The sequence below is a fragment of the Camellia sinensis genome, chromosome 7, assembly GCF_055761805.1.
Source record: "Camellia sinensis isolate YWXY chromosome 7, ASM5576180v1, whole genome shotgun sequence".
NCBI lineage: Eukaryota > Viridiplantae > Streptophyta > Magnoliopsida > Ericales > Theaceae > Camellia > Camellia sinensis.
The window spans coordinates 164572472-164588042 of record NC_138967.1 but is presented as its reverse complement, the minus strand read 5'-3'; positions in this window follow the sequence as shown (position 1 = coordinate 164588042).

Genomic DNA, 15571 nt, shown 5'->3' with positions numbered 1-15571 from the left:
GCTGAGGAGACTATGAGAGTGGGGATGTTCCCAAGGTGGAGGAGGATGAGGGGGCCATGACGCCGAGCTAGGGTTTGGAGAGAGCGGTGTGTAGACGTCCCCGAACATCCCGGGAGGATGAGTCCCATTCTGTTCATTTGGGCTCACCACAGTTCAGGACTCAAAGTCACGGTCCTGTATCTAATCTCGCAAAGTGCAATGCAAGACCGATGAATCATCAAAGAGTCCAAATCCGGCAAATTGTTTTTGAAAACAGATTTTTTTTTTGAAAGAAGTGCCAAACATGGACTGCTTTGCCAGATACAGAGTCACCACTTAAATATTTTATTTTGGGAAATTTAGGAAACCCTGACTCGTTTCCTAAGGCCACGTATCCGTCATCAGCAAAGTTGCCTGGGCTCGGGAACTTGGGTACGATTGGGGAAGGTCACTTCGTGAGCACCCCCGCTTGCCCGATCAAAGATCGGCTTCTACTAACCATGATATGAAGTTTTGAAAACATTATGTATTCGTGTTCCGGTTATTAGCCTAGATTTACTATGTGATGCGCACAGCATACAAATATAGACCGGATCGCCTGAATTGAAACAACACATCTCAAGTTTGTTTTGAAAATGGTTTTCTACTGACAAGTAGGCTTAAAATGCAGGTTTTTCCACCCTCAGGTGGGCTTAGAAAAACAAGTTGATTTGCCACTCTCAAGTGGGCTTAAAAACTTACAGCCGATGAATTGTTCCAATCCAAATAACCCAACCTTCACCCACAGGCATTCAGGCAGGTATATCACATAAGCAAATAGCTTCATGGTAAGCATGCTATCATGGCAGTCACTCACACGCATGCAAGGATGCTAAAGCATAAAACTTATCGAGTATTCCAAGCCAAAACAGAAGCTGATTAGAAATCATGTATGATCCTAAATATACAGAAATGCTTAATGCAACACATGCAAAATGCAACTATAGTAGGCTGGGCTATTCTAAGGATGGCATGTGAAATGCTACAACTAACAAGTATTCAACTCGGAATTGAAATACAATGCAGTTAGTATGATGCGCCGAGCCCGGTGCATGCAATACAGATGAATGATGCAAACATGCAAGCATAAGTATGCTAATTGAAACATGCTGTAGACACCCCATTTTTGACCGACCTTAAGACTTAGACATCACCAGTTGAGCGCTCGGTGATGTTGTATATTGTGCTCGACCTGAGGTTTCAGAGTCCCGACTGAGAGCCTTGCCTCCAGACTTCGAGGCTCTTTTGTGCTTTGCCTCGGTTTGCGAACCAGGTCCTGTTTTCTCTGTTTTCTCTTCCCGAAGGGAGGGAGAGGCCTTGTAGACCATCTCTCAGTGGCCGTAGGCTACGTTTCGTGGTCGTAGGCCACTTTTCCCATTTGGAGCCCAGTTTTCGGTTTTCGGTTTTCGATTTTCGGAGCCGTCGGCTGTGTGCCTCGGTTCGGGACCGCTTAACTACCTCCGATTGCTCCGGTTTTTGGGACACACCTTATTTCCTCCCTTTAGAGAGACACTGTGGCCCGGGAGACCACCTTCGTAGTCATACGCCACTTCCGGTGCCTAACAGCCTGCTTTTGGGGCCCCAAACCACACGTTTTGGCCTTCCGAACCTTCGTTTTGCATCCGTTTTGGTCCATTTTTGATAGAGATCCTATTTTCATTGTTAGGAAGGTGGTAGGATGGTGGCCGGCCACCTTTTCCCCTAAAAAACTAGTTTTCTCATTTTCTCTCTCCAACAGTCGATTTTTCTGACAGAAAGCTGGTTTTTCTCACTTTTGAGCCACATTTTCTGGCTTTTCATACCACTATTGTGTTGTGCTCATCTGGGAGGCCACCAATATGGGTAGGCCGGCCAGAAATTCATCTGGACCCTTTTGAACCTTGCTTAAAAGCTGACTTTTCTTTCTCCTGGGTCATTTTTCTGGCTTTTCAAACCACAGCTGTGTTGCACTCATCTGGGAGGCCACCTTTTTGGGGTGGCCGACCAGAAATTTTTGTTGACCCTTCTGACCCCTGGTCGGCCGACCAGGGGGAGTGGCTAGCCGGCCACCTTAGCTGGTCGGCCAGCTTCCTGCTTTTTGCTCTTCTCAAGTGCAACACAGTTGTGCCAGCTGTTTTGCACTTGACCCACTGTCCGAGGGTTTTGTCCATGTTTTGGTCCTTAAAAGAGGGTTTTGACCCCTTTACTTGGGGAGGAAAAGGGATTGGCCGCTTTGGTCAAGCTTCTTGAGGAAGCTTGACCCTTTTGGTCTAGCTTCTCCAAGAAGCTTGACCCCTTTTGCTAAGCTTCCTTTAGAAGCTTTGAACCCCCCTCTTGGCTTCTCCAAGAAGCCTCACCCTTCTCCCTCTATATAACACATACTCCACCTCCATTTGCAAGGGTTAGAAGCTTTGGGCTGAGATATATACACACAAACCTCCATCTTTCCACTTCAAGCCTCCAAACACCCTTATTCTTGGCCATTTTACACTACAACTCCTAGCCTACCACCTCCACCATCCATTCCAGCCCCTTGAAGCTGATTTTTAGAGGTTGAAGGTACACCAACTTGGTCTAGAAGCTGCTGGAAATATGCTCTTCAAGGGGAAGTGCATATTTCCCCTAAACTCACATTTTTTTGCATGATTAGTTAGCCTTATTTGCAAGCATTTTTGGGCTTCGACCCAAACTGTAAAGTGTCTTATTTTGATCCCCTCTTCAACTTTGTTTAAGGGCATTTTGCTGTTTGAGGTCATTTACTTCCCCTTATCCTCTATCTCTCTTTTAGGGCTATTTTTGCATCCTATTTTAGCCTTACTTGTGAGCATTTTCGAGATTTGATATAAACTGGAAAAAGTCTTATGTTGACATCCTCTTCAAGTTTTGTTAAGGTCCCATTTCTGTTTGGGGTCATCTTCCCCCTATGCATGCTTCATCTCTTCATGATTAAGGCTATGCATTAGAGCACTTGCATTGGCCATGGTTTGGCCTCTTAGCCACTAAAATCCAGTAGATTTTCAGTGGCTTTGATGCATTTTTGAGGGCCAAAATTAGAAGGGGGTGACCCCCTCTCTCCTTGTCTTGTTTGGTGGTCTTTTGGGCCTTCCAAAGGGACCCTATTTTGCATGCATCGAAATCATGTTTCAGGCCTCATTCTATGAGTTTTGAGGTCTTCCTTGGCACTACCCAAGGCCCTTTTGGCCATATTTTATGTCTACAATGCATGTGTAGAGCAATCCCATCCAAGGCTCTTCAAAGGAGCCTTTCTTTGCATGTTTCCTAGACTGATTTCAGGGCCTATTTGGTAAGTTTTAGGGCTTTCATAATCCATTTCCAGAGTTTGTTTTATCATGCTAAGTGTCTATCTTGTATGTGCTTAACAACCCCTTACAAGGCCCTCCAAAGAAGCCCCTCATTTTTACATGCATTGGCTGCATTTCAGTGATTATTTGGGCATATTTTGGCATGTTTTATTCACTGTTTTTGGCTGGTTTGATGAGTTCTCATTTTCTTCATATACATGCCATGTAAACCATGCTTGCTAGCCAATGTTGCTTGCTATTTTAGTCCATCATGTTAGCATCTTTTGGCAATGCTCTAAACTAAAAATGTGCATGTTTTGGGACTGCCTTGGCTCTGTCTTTTGACTTCATGATCAAATAATGCTTGATTTGTATACTTGTGGTTCAATGCATGTGCCTAGTATTGAGTTTCGGGGCTTATTCCATGCATCGGGTGCCATATTTCCATGTTTCGGGATCATTTAGAATCATGTTTTAGTGCTGGAAATTACATGTTCATAGGCCATCTTTCATCCCTTGCCATGCTTTGGTAGAGTGGCATTTGATGCCTTAGGTTCGGTCCTCGGTATGCGTGCATGTGTGCGCTCATTTCGGTTGTCTCATTTTCATCTAATGGCTCCTGATGTGAGCGTGGCTGAAGTCCACTCATGTTGGTGTAAGTCCATTATGCATTGTGTATGCCATTTCATAGCACTGCGTATGCTAGGTTGTATGTTAGAGCATTGTGTATGTCATGTTGCATCGTGCATTGTGTATGCCATTTCATAGCATTGTGTATGCTAGGTTGTATGTTAGTCGTATTGTGTATGCCATCTCATTTGCATTGTGTTTGGGATAGGAGTTAGCCCAAGCACGGGAAACGAGGGACGTTTCGTACTCCGAGTGACGGAACGTGTCTTAATTCCCGGTCGCCGACACTCCGGATTACCCATGATGGAGTTTAGGTCTTGTTGTTTTTTTCATGTGCATTCATTTCACATCGAGTCGTGCAATTCAACTCCTCGGCCATCATGCATCGAGATGCGTGATTGATGGCACGAGAATCGAGGACTACGCTCCCTGAAGAGTAGTCAAGCATACATATGTGAAAATACTTTGCCATGCCCTTTTCTTGCTCTCTGTTGCAGCAAATCAAGAATCAACAGCTTTCTAAAGCCTTACACAGCATTCCAAGAACAATTGCAAACAGAGCCAAACCGGGGCATCGCAATGGATTTCCGCGTAAGGCAACTTAAACATGCATCATTCATCATTCGAAACAGAGCTGAGGCGGTCCATGGATTTGCGTGCTAATTTACCTGCTTTCTTAGATTAATTTGTTAATTAATTAGGATTTTATATTTATTCGGACTGTACTATTTATTCGGACTGTATATTATTTATTTGGACCCTCCGAGCGAGGGCACAACTGTAATAAGTGTGCGTGCGTGTGATGTATGTCTTCCAACCCCACGTCTTTCTCCTTTTTATTTACCAGCTTATGATGGTTAGATTATGGCATGTTTCAATTAGCATATAGTATGATAACATGTTTGCATTCATTCATCTGTCTTGCATGCACCGGGCTCGGCGCATTAGACTAACTGCATTGTATTTCAATTCCGAGTTGAATACTTGTTAGTTGTAGCATTTCATATGCCATCTTTAGAATAGTCGAGCCTATCTTAGTTGCATTTTTGCATGTGTTGCATTAGGCATTTTTGTATAGTTAGGATTATGCATTGATTTCTAACTAGTTTCTGTTTTGGCTTGGAGTACTCGGTAAGTTTTATGCTTTAGCATCCTTGCATGTGTGTGAGTGACTGCCATGATAGCATGCTTACCATAAGGCTAATTGCTTATGTGATATAACTACCTAAATGCCTGTGGGTAAAGGTTGGGTTATTTGGATTGGAACAATTCATCAATTGTGAGTTTTAAGCCCACTAGATAGTGGCAAATCATCTTGTTTTCTAAGCCCACCCGAGGGTGGCAAATCCACGTCTTAGCCTACTTGCGGGTAGCACCATCAAACCATTTTCAAAATAAACAAACATGAAATGTTCTGTTCCAATTCAGGCGATCCAGTCTATACTTGTATGCTGTGCGCATTACGTAGTAAATCTAGACTAATAACCGAAATAAGAACAGATAATGTTTTCAAAACTAGATATCATGGTTAGTAGAGGCCAATCTTTGATCGGGCGAGCGGGGGTGCTCACGAAGTGACCTTCCCCAATCGTATCCAAGTTCTCGAGCCAAGGCAACTTTGGTGATGATGGACACGTGGCCTTAGGCAACGAGTCAAGGTTTCCTAAATTTCCCCAAAATAAATATTTATGTGGCGACTCTGTATCTGGCAAAGCAGTCCATGTTTGGCACTTCTTTCTAAAAAAATCTATTTTCCAAAATGATTTGCCGGATTTGGACTCTTTGATGAGTCATCGGTCTTGCATTGCACTATGTGAGATTAGATACAGGACCGTGACACCAATTGAGTCCAAACTGTAGTGAAGCCCGAGGGCGCGTCTACAATTTCTGGCGACTCCGCTAGGGAATTAGAGAACTTGACTCTAACTCATGATATCTTGTTTTGATTACACTTATGTATTTCTTTGCATTGCATTTGCATTGGTGCGCCTAGGACACTGTGTTTGCCGTATGCTATTCCTGAACGGTTTGCCGGAGGCTCGCTTCGAGAAGCGTGCCATAAGGCTGACCGGTTGCGGGCTCTGCCACGATGGGAACACAAGCCCCGGTTTTAGCAGGGCACCCTTTTGACCATTCGACCTAGTGCATATTCGGAGTCCATAGTGACCATTCCAAACTAGGACAGGTTGCTTACCCGTTTATAGGTTGTTTGAAACCGCTGCGTGCGTAGTGAAACCCTAGTTCTTGACAAAATAGTACAGGGAAACCTTACCCCAACATAGGGGTGTTTTGGCTCTTACTTGTTTGTTATGTGCTTTTAGAGTGCGTCTCTATACGAATGCATGCATCAGTTTACAAGTTTGGGCATCAAGCCTGCGGGCACCAGTTCAATATTTCTGGGTATCAGGCCTGCGGGCACCAGTTCAGTATTTTCGAAATCAGTTATCTGCGGGTATCAAATTCAGCTTCGGGGACAGTGATTTAGGAATAGTAATTTGGGAATAATGATCGGTCTTTGAGAACAGTGTATCAATTGCGTGTTAATTATACCCGACTGTGTGTTGTGTTTATTTACGCCATTATGTTGTCCGTTCGTCTGCTCGTTTATTTCCTTATTATTGCTTTATTTATCTTTTTGCTAGGGTAGTTTAGCACAATTGATCCAAACCAAGCAGATATTCCCAAGCACTCTGGACAAGAGGTCGCCGACTCAATCGATCTGAGGATCTGGTCGACGGATAACTAGTGTTCCACTCTCTACCCCCGGTTATCAGACAAAGGTCGAAAAGGCGCAGTGTATCTGAGCAGAGGCTGGCAGAGCAGCGGATTACCCCATCAGTGGACAGTCGGATTGAGATCCCAATTGTTGCTATAGAGATAGACCTGCCAGTAGTTCAGCTAAATCAGGGCAGTATGGCGGGACCGACAGGAGTTGAGGAAATGATGCGTCAGATGCAGGACACCATGAGAGCCATGCAGCAGGATGCTGTTCACTGGGACAAATTTGCCAAACAACAGGCCGAGATCATGGCCCAGCAGGCAGAGTTAATTGCCAGATTGCAACAGCAAGCCGGAGCATCTGCTTCACACCCAGTTCCTTTCCCACCAGGAATCCCGGCACCCGAAGAGGCACCAAATGTCCAGGTAGATACGGACATACCAACGGGGCCAGCTCCGCCCCCAATTCTGCCCCAGCTATCTAAGGCACCTATGCTTGTCAATCAACCGGACTCTCCCTTCGAGTTCGAGGTAGACCATACAGCACTGAAATTGAGCAAGCTTGAGAAGTTGTTCAAGAAATTCCAAGGGGTAAAGGCTATCCCGGATATCGAGGACGGATATACCGACGTGGCTGTTACGCTACCGGATAGGTTTAAAATGCCGCAAATTGATCGCTTCGACGGATCTGGGGACCCCATGGTGCATCTCCGGCTATTTTCAGATATACTATGGCCAATGGGCCTCACCAGACCACAAAAGCTTTCACTATTCGGCCGGACCCTGTCGGGTGTGGCCGCTATCTGGTATGCGAAGTTAGAGGATGATGTCAAGCAGAGTTGGGATGAAATGGCCGAGGCCTTTGTCGCACAATACTCTTACAATACCCAAATCGAGATTACAACCCGAGATCTTGAAACAACAAGGTAGGAGCCTAAGGAGAGCTTCTCAGATTTCGTAACTCGGTGGAGAGCGTAGGCTTCAATGATGACCCTGAGGCCTACCGACAAAGACCAAATCAGGATGATTGTGCGCAATCTCCAGCCAAAACTGATGCAAAAAATGATTGTGCTCCCCTTTCCCACTTTTTTAGATTTACATGAATGGGGGTACAAATTGAAAATGCAATGAAATAAGGTCTGATTGACCAAAATAGAGAGCAACCTAGAAGAACCTTTAACCGCAACAACAATACAGGCCCAAGTGGCGCTGCAACTGCAAGAGCTTCGGAGGTGAGCATGGTCACCACTATTCCTCCACCCCTTCCAAGACCCATGGCAGCTACACCTTTCTCCGGCGCATCTGGAAGCAACACACAAACCACTTGATTCCAACCTAGAGGCCAAAGAACCTTCACCCCACTGTATATGCCCCTGTCCAAGGCTCTAGGGGTATTAATCAAGAAAGGGCACTTAAAGCCTCTGGAGCCGAGGCCATTGCCGAATCCACTCCCTCCTTCTCATAACCCAGCAAAATACTGCGCATATCACCAACAACATGGTCACTACACTGACCAATGTTTCAGATTGCGTCATGAGATTCAAGACCTCATTGACAAGTAGGTGATTGTACCTCCAGAAAAACCCAATGTCACAACAAACCCTCTCCCACCGCACAACCAAGCTCCACCTCCCAAAAAAATCAACTTCATCCAGACTGGGGTCGTGTCTTACGATCCCAGCATATATGTCACTCCTTCCCACCTGCCTAAGCGGGAGGTGCTCCTTCCTGATTACACTAACTCTTTGTGCATGTTGGACATCTCTAGAACCCAACCTGAGCCAATGGTGGTGACTGGCAGAGATAGAACAGAGGAGATTTCAGAGGAGGATGGAATTGTTCAATCAGGGTTTGAGCAGTCTGGGAGTGTCGCTGGGGAAGACTACGATCCGAGTGATTACATTCTGCCAGCAGGCCAGTTTGAGCCTAATATTGAATTGCCAGAGAGGGCAGAGCTGTGTGTGATCCGAGAAGATGGATTTGAGCAGGGGACAGATGTTTGACGGTTGTGGAAGAGGACTTGGCCAACCTCCCGTTTTTCAACGACCAAGATCCAGGAGAAGCGGCAGTCAACTGGTTTGATTATGAGGAATCGTCAGAGGCTACTGGGTGGCTTGATGACTTGTCAGACGTTGTTGACGAAGCTCAGTTAGAACAGGGCCTGGCAGGGGCAAGTATATCAGTGGTGGCCGGACAAGCCGGAAATCAGAATGAATCGCCGAAGAGCGCCGATGCTAAGAATTCTGCTCAAGACTTGGGCATTATGAATGCGGGAATTGTTGAACAGACAGCTGTACTGACGCAGCTGGAACAAGAAAGGTTGGAGGATGCTGAGAGAATTAGGAAAGCTAAAGGCCCTGAGGGGACTGAGAGTGCTGTGTGCACGAAGATAGAGAATGCTGTGAGCATGTGGACGGAGAGTACTGCGGGTGCAATTGAACCGGAGCCAGACATGTGTCTGTTGGCTGCCGACAGAATGTGGTGGGAGGACGATGATTTATGTCTTGCCCATATGGATGAGGATTGGGGAAGTAATCAGCCAGATGATACCTGGTATATCGGTGAGGTCGATCATATGACAAGAAGCAGACGGTATTTCAAGCCCCCGCACCTAGACCAGCCGGAGGCATCTGGAAAGGATAAGGAAGTTGAGAGACAAAAAGAGAAGCAAGTCGAAGAAGAGGCTGTACTGAAGCAGTTAAAGAAGATACAAGCAGACATCTCTATCTGGGGACTGCTTATGGCATCGCGAGTGCATCGACAAGCTGTCTTATCGGCCATGGACAAGGCCAAGCTCTCTATAGATACCACGCCCGAACAACTGGTGGGCTTAGTTTTTCCAGGAGGAGCTACCCCGATGTTGACCTTTTCTGACAAAGAACTGCCACCTGAGGGTACGAACCATAACAAGCCACTCTATATCTCCGTGGAGTTCAAAAATAAATAGAGACCCATGGTGCTTATCGACACAGGGTCCGCCATCAATGTATGTCTAGCGAGGACTGACTATGCAATCGGCTTGAAGGTCGCGGACTTTGTGTCAACAGCCCAGGTGATTCGGGCATACGACCATACAAGCAGAGAAGTCGTGGGGATAGCGAAAATTCAGACCAAGGTTGGGCCGGGGCAGCATGAAATTGACTTTCACATCCTAGAGGTTCCTGCCACTTTCAATCTGCTCTTGGGGCAGTCGTGGCTGCATCAAGTGAAGGCAGTTTCTTCTACCTTGCATCAATGGGTGAAATACCCCCATGGAAAGGGAGTAGCCATTGTTTTTGGGAATTCATCGATCCATCCACCGCAAGAAGTATCTACGCCAGTTTTGGAAATTGAGCACGGTATGGAGGATATGTTCTTATCCGGTTTTACCCTAGCTGAGGCCCGGGTCGTGGAGAACATCTTAGCTGTTAATGAGGGAGTGTATGTCAGTGCTTAATCGGTATACCTCATGAACAAGTTTCAACATATCCCCGGGATGGGATTAGGAAAAAGCGGCCGGAAGGGTGTCGCAGCATCGGCCGAGGTGCCACATAACCCACATACCTTTGGTTTGGGTTATCTGCCCACCAAAGAGGATTAGATAAGGAAGGGTAAGGAGATGGCTGGAAGAGCCAGAGCGAAGAAGGCGGGAAGCCTTTTGACTTAATGCACCGGCCCATTCAGGATACCCTAAACGGACGCTTCGTCCGGGAAGGGGAGGACTTTTCGTTTTGTGGCTTCCCAAAGCCGTGGCTGAACGCGGAGAGGAAGCGCGTGCCGGGGTTTGAGATCTTCTTTGACCTGCAGTTACCTGGGGATGACGTTGCTGAAGAGCAGACAGACCCATTAGCTGAGGTTGAGCAGAGCAAGAAAGTGGAGTCTGAGGACGTCGAAAGTGAAATGGGGGTAGCGCTGGCGTGTCTACTTTCAGATCCTCTGATCGAACAGAAGTGCTTGGGGGATAACTTCTCGGTATGGATGATCGGGAATGGAATGGCTGCGGGCCTACCAGCAAACATTTTGGATGCATCTATCGCATCCTCTCTCATTTGGCAGTATGAAGAGGGATTTTTGTCCAGCAGCACCGGGTCAAGTAGTGAGCCGGAATCTTATTCCACCGAATCTAGTGAGTCGGAATCAGGTTCCAGCTCGATTGAGTCTGAGTCTAGTAATCCTGGGGATGATAACCCGGATGCCACAATCTTGTCCAGGTCGTCTTTTTCTTTCTCTTTTGAGTCTGTTGTAACCGAAGAATCGGACGATTTGGATGTGTTTAATGAGAATCAAGTAGCTGTGGTTTCTGAGTACTTTTCTGTGCCCTTGATTTATTGCATTAATTCAGACTTTCAAAATTTTGATGAAAACGACGAGGAAGAAATTCCTCCGATTTTGCAACGGTTAATTGAGCAAGAGCAGGAAAGATTTGTTAAACCCTTAATGGATGAAATCACTACTGTGAATATTGGTACTGAGGAGGACCCGTGGCTGGTCCAGATCGAGTCCACATTGTCTTCGGAGGAACGCGAGTGCTTAGTTGCTTTATTAAAAGATTTCAAAGATGTTTTCGTGTGGTCCTACGAAGACATGCCTAGAATCGATCATGAGATTGTACAGCACCGGATCCCTCTTGATCCCGAGGCCTGACCTGTTAAACAAAAACTCAGAAGAATCCGCCCGGATTGGGCCCTCAAGATTAAGGAAGAAGTCACCAAGCAAATTGACGCAGGTTTCCTGCAGGTATCCGAATACCCGACCTTGTTGGCTAACATCGTTCCAGTGCCGAAGAAGGATGGTAGGATCTGAGTATGTGTGGATTTTAGGGATTTAAACAGAGCTAGTCTGAAGGACGACTTTCCCTTGCCGCACATTGATGAGTCAGTGGACTTCACAGCGGGGCATGCTTTGCTTTCGTTTATGGATGGCTTCTCAGGCTATAACCAAATAGTGATGGCACCTGAAGACCGAGAAAAGACTGCCTTCACCACCCCGTGGGGGACATACTATTATAGAGTGATGCCGTTTGGGTTGAAGAATGTTGGAGCTACATATCAATGGGCCGCGACCACGATATTGCATGACATGATCCACAAAGAGGTTGAGGTGTACGTAGACGACATGATTGTCAAGTCCAAAGAAAGGGAGGGCCACTACACCGCCTTGCGAAAATTCTTTCAAAGGATCAGAGAATTCCGATTATGGTTGAATCCTCAGAAGTGTACGTTCGGTGTCACAGCAGGGAAAATGCTGGGGTTTCTCATTACACAGAGAGGTATCGAAGTCGACCCTTCCAAAATCAAGGCCATCCTAAAAATGCCACCACCAAGGACGGAAAAGGAGGTGCGAGGCTTTCTGGGTAAAGTGCAATTCATAAGACGGTTTATCTCAAAATTAACCTTGACTTGTGAACCACTTTTTGGTCTCCTGAAGAAAGGAAAGAAATTCCAATGGGATGGCCGATGCCAAGCTGCTTTTGAAAAGATCAAGGAATATCTACAGAACCCACCTGTGTTGTCACCACCAGAATCGGGAAGACCGTTGATATTGTATCTTTCGGTAACTAAGACCACAATAGGCTGCATGCTCGCGCAGGAATCAGAGGACAAAGTGGAAATGGCCATCTATTATCTTAGCAAGAAGATGTTATAGTATGAAACTCGCTACACACCATTGGAGAAGGCTTGCTTGGCCTTGGTATGGGCTACCAGGAAGCTGCGACACTACCTGTTAGCTCACTCTGTAATGTTGGTTTCGAGATTAGATCCCATCAAATATCTTTTCGAGAAACCGGCACTTGTGGGTAGGCTAGCTCGTTGGTTGTTGTTGCTTTCTGAATTCGATCTAAAATATGTGACGCGCAAGTCGGTCAAGGGAAGAGCAATAGTAGAGTTCTTAGCCGATCATCCAGTGGAAGGGGGTGAAGCAGTTGAGTACTTATTCCCAGATGAGGCCATTTTGCATATCGACGACGAGTTTTGGACGATGTACTTTGACGGAGCGTCAAACCAATATGGGTATGGGATAGGAGTGTTGCTGATAGCACCCAACAATTCCCGTATCCCTCTAGCCTTCAAGCTCCGATTCAAAGTCTCGAACAACGAAGCAGAGTATGAGGCATGCATTGCCGGTCTAGAAGCAGCCCTGGAACTAGGGGCAAAACGGTTGGACGTCATCGGGGACTCGAACCTTGTTGTATCTCAAGCGAAAGGAGATTGGAAAGTCAAAGAAGAAAAGATGAGGATGTATCATCAGGCCCTGGATTTGTTAATTCCTCGGTTTAAGAAGCTAAACTTTGCTCATCTAGTAAGAGAGAACAACAGGTTCGCAGATTCACTAGCAACTCTATCTTCCATGATAGACATCCTGTTTGGAGTCCGGATGCGTCCAGTCATTATTGACCAGAAATTTGCGCCAGCTTATGAGTCAATTGCTACTATAGACGAGGTTCAAGATGAGAACCCCTGGTATTACGACATTTGAAACTTCTTGGAGAAGAGGCGTATCCACCAGGGGCAAACGCCAAGGATGAAAGGGCAATCAGAAGAATGGCTATTCAGTTCATCATTTGCGGAGGTAAATTGTACAAGAGAGGTCATTTGGGAATGCATAAGCTATGCGTTGAAGCTGAAGAATCAAAACGCCTGATGGAGGCCATCCATAGAGGAGAATGTGGAGCACATATGAACGGGGTAATGCTGGCACGGAAGATCCTCAGACAGGGTTACTACTAGTCCACCATGGAGGAGGATTGTATCGGCTTTGTTTGGCGATGCCACAAATGTCAGATCCATGCAAACCGCATGAACATCCCGCCATCAAAGTTGTACAATATGACTTCGCCATGCCCATTTTCAGTTTGGGGAATCGATATGATCAGGGCTGTCACTCCAAAGGGGTCTAACGGGCATGAGTTCATCCTGGTCGCAATAGATTATTTCACGAAGTGAGTTGAGGCCCAATCCTATGCGGTGTTGAAGGCTTCGCATGTTGCAAAGTTCATCAGAAACAACATCATCTGTCGTTATGGGGTCCCAAACGAGGTCATTTCAGATAATGGTTCCTACTTCAAGAAGGAAGTGATTGACTTGTTGGAGAAATACAACGTGGCTTTTCATAAGTCGTCTACATATCGGCTGCAAACCAATGGAGCGGTCAAGGCCGCCAACAAGAATATCAAACACATATTGCAGAAGATGGTGGAAACCTACCGGGATTGGCCAGACAAGCTGCCGTTTGCTCTGTGGGGGTACCGGACTTCAATTAGAGCTTCTACTGGGGCGACTCCGTATTCATTAGTTTATGGGATGGAGGCCGTTCTACCTATTGAAATTGAGGTTCCGTCTTTGCGAGTGCTGGCTAAGTGTCAGATAGCCGAAGTAGATTGGCAACAGAACAGATTTGAAGAACTCATGCTTTTTGACGAACGCAGACTGAAAGTACTGTACCGTGTTCAAGGCTATCAGCGCAGAATTGCCCGGGCTTTCAACAAAAAAGTTAAGTCCAGGAATCTAAAAGAAGGAGATTTGGTGCTCAAGGACAACCGAGCTCCCATCCATGACCCAAGGGGTAAGTTCAGACCCAACTGGACTGGTCCCTACATCATCAAGTCAGTCTGGTCAGGTGGAGCTGTGGTTCTAATGGACCAAGATGGCTTGGAGTTCTCGCAACCGATCAACATGGACAAGTTGAAGAAATATTACCCCTGAGAGGCTCGTTAGGCCGAAAACCCGAAAGGGCGACCAAGGCAAAAGTTAGAGCATTGAAAAATTGGAAAATATAAAAACCGAGCTCGCAAGGTTGAAAACCCGCAAAGGGCGACCTTGGCAAAAGTTAGAGCGTAAAAGGAGAGTGAAAACACTCGAGTGAACCTAAGCCTGAACTACGTATGGCTTGATTCCCATCTTTGGGATACGTAGGCAACTTCATCCTGAAGTTCAGCCATGAACTTTTCCCTGATCAACTTTGTCCATTTGATCATCTCGGCCATCTTTGCCTATTCAGCATTCAAGAGTTCGGTTATGATCTCCGGTGTAGTGCTCTTCAGACTAGGGGCAACTTTCCGTTGCTGTGCAATGCCACGGTACTCTTCAGACTAGGGGCACCTTTCCAGTTGCAGGGATCCGAGGTTGTACATCTCAATGACAGATCTCAGGCATGTCCAGTTCTGATCCATATCGAAAATGGTTTTGAAAAGTTTTAATAAAAGTTGACTGTGTTCAAGATTAATTTTTTTACAACTTAGATCATTTTCGGACCAAAGCAGAAAATTTTCAGTACCCACAACCTTCAATTTCATTGATTTCAATACAGAGTTCTCCTGCTCTTGCATACAAATTGAAGTTGTTTTTTTATTACAATCATAAAGAAAACTTGAAATTACTACTAAAGCAATAAATTCGAGGCATAGCTAAGTCAGGTGTTCCTGCGCCCCCTCCCAGAGCTGGTCGAAGCCTCTGATGCCAAAGTAGGCCCTCCCTGCACCTCTTCATTGAGCCAATCCAAGCACTCATCAGACAAGGTGCAACTGAAAGTGGGAGCAGGGGCCAGGAGCTCTCTAGTCCTCCATGCTGTGGCATACCGGGCAAGCTGTGCGCCTTGAACCGGGAATGCAGCAGAATACTCTATCCCCTCTGGCGGGCAAGTCTGATCATGACCAAACTGGCGCCGGAACCGGAACGGAAAGTAGAACACACAGTGGGTCAGACCAGTCAACTGGATCCCGGTCTGCCGGGACATGCTATAGCTCATTGCCGGAAGATTGAGCCAAGGACAGTGCCAAGCAATGCGATCCGCAGACTAATTGCACATCCAGTCGAACCACCATCCCTCATCAAGGGCATCGACTAGTCGTTGTCGGAATAAGTAGCCGTGAGCTGAGTAGGCTGGGCAAGAGTCCACAACCTGCAATTTATCCATCAACCATACCTGGGGAGGGATGAAAAATGAGA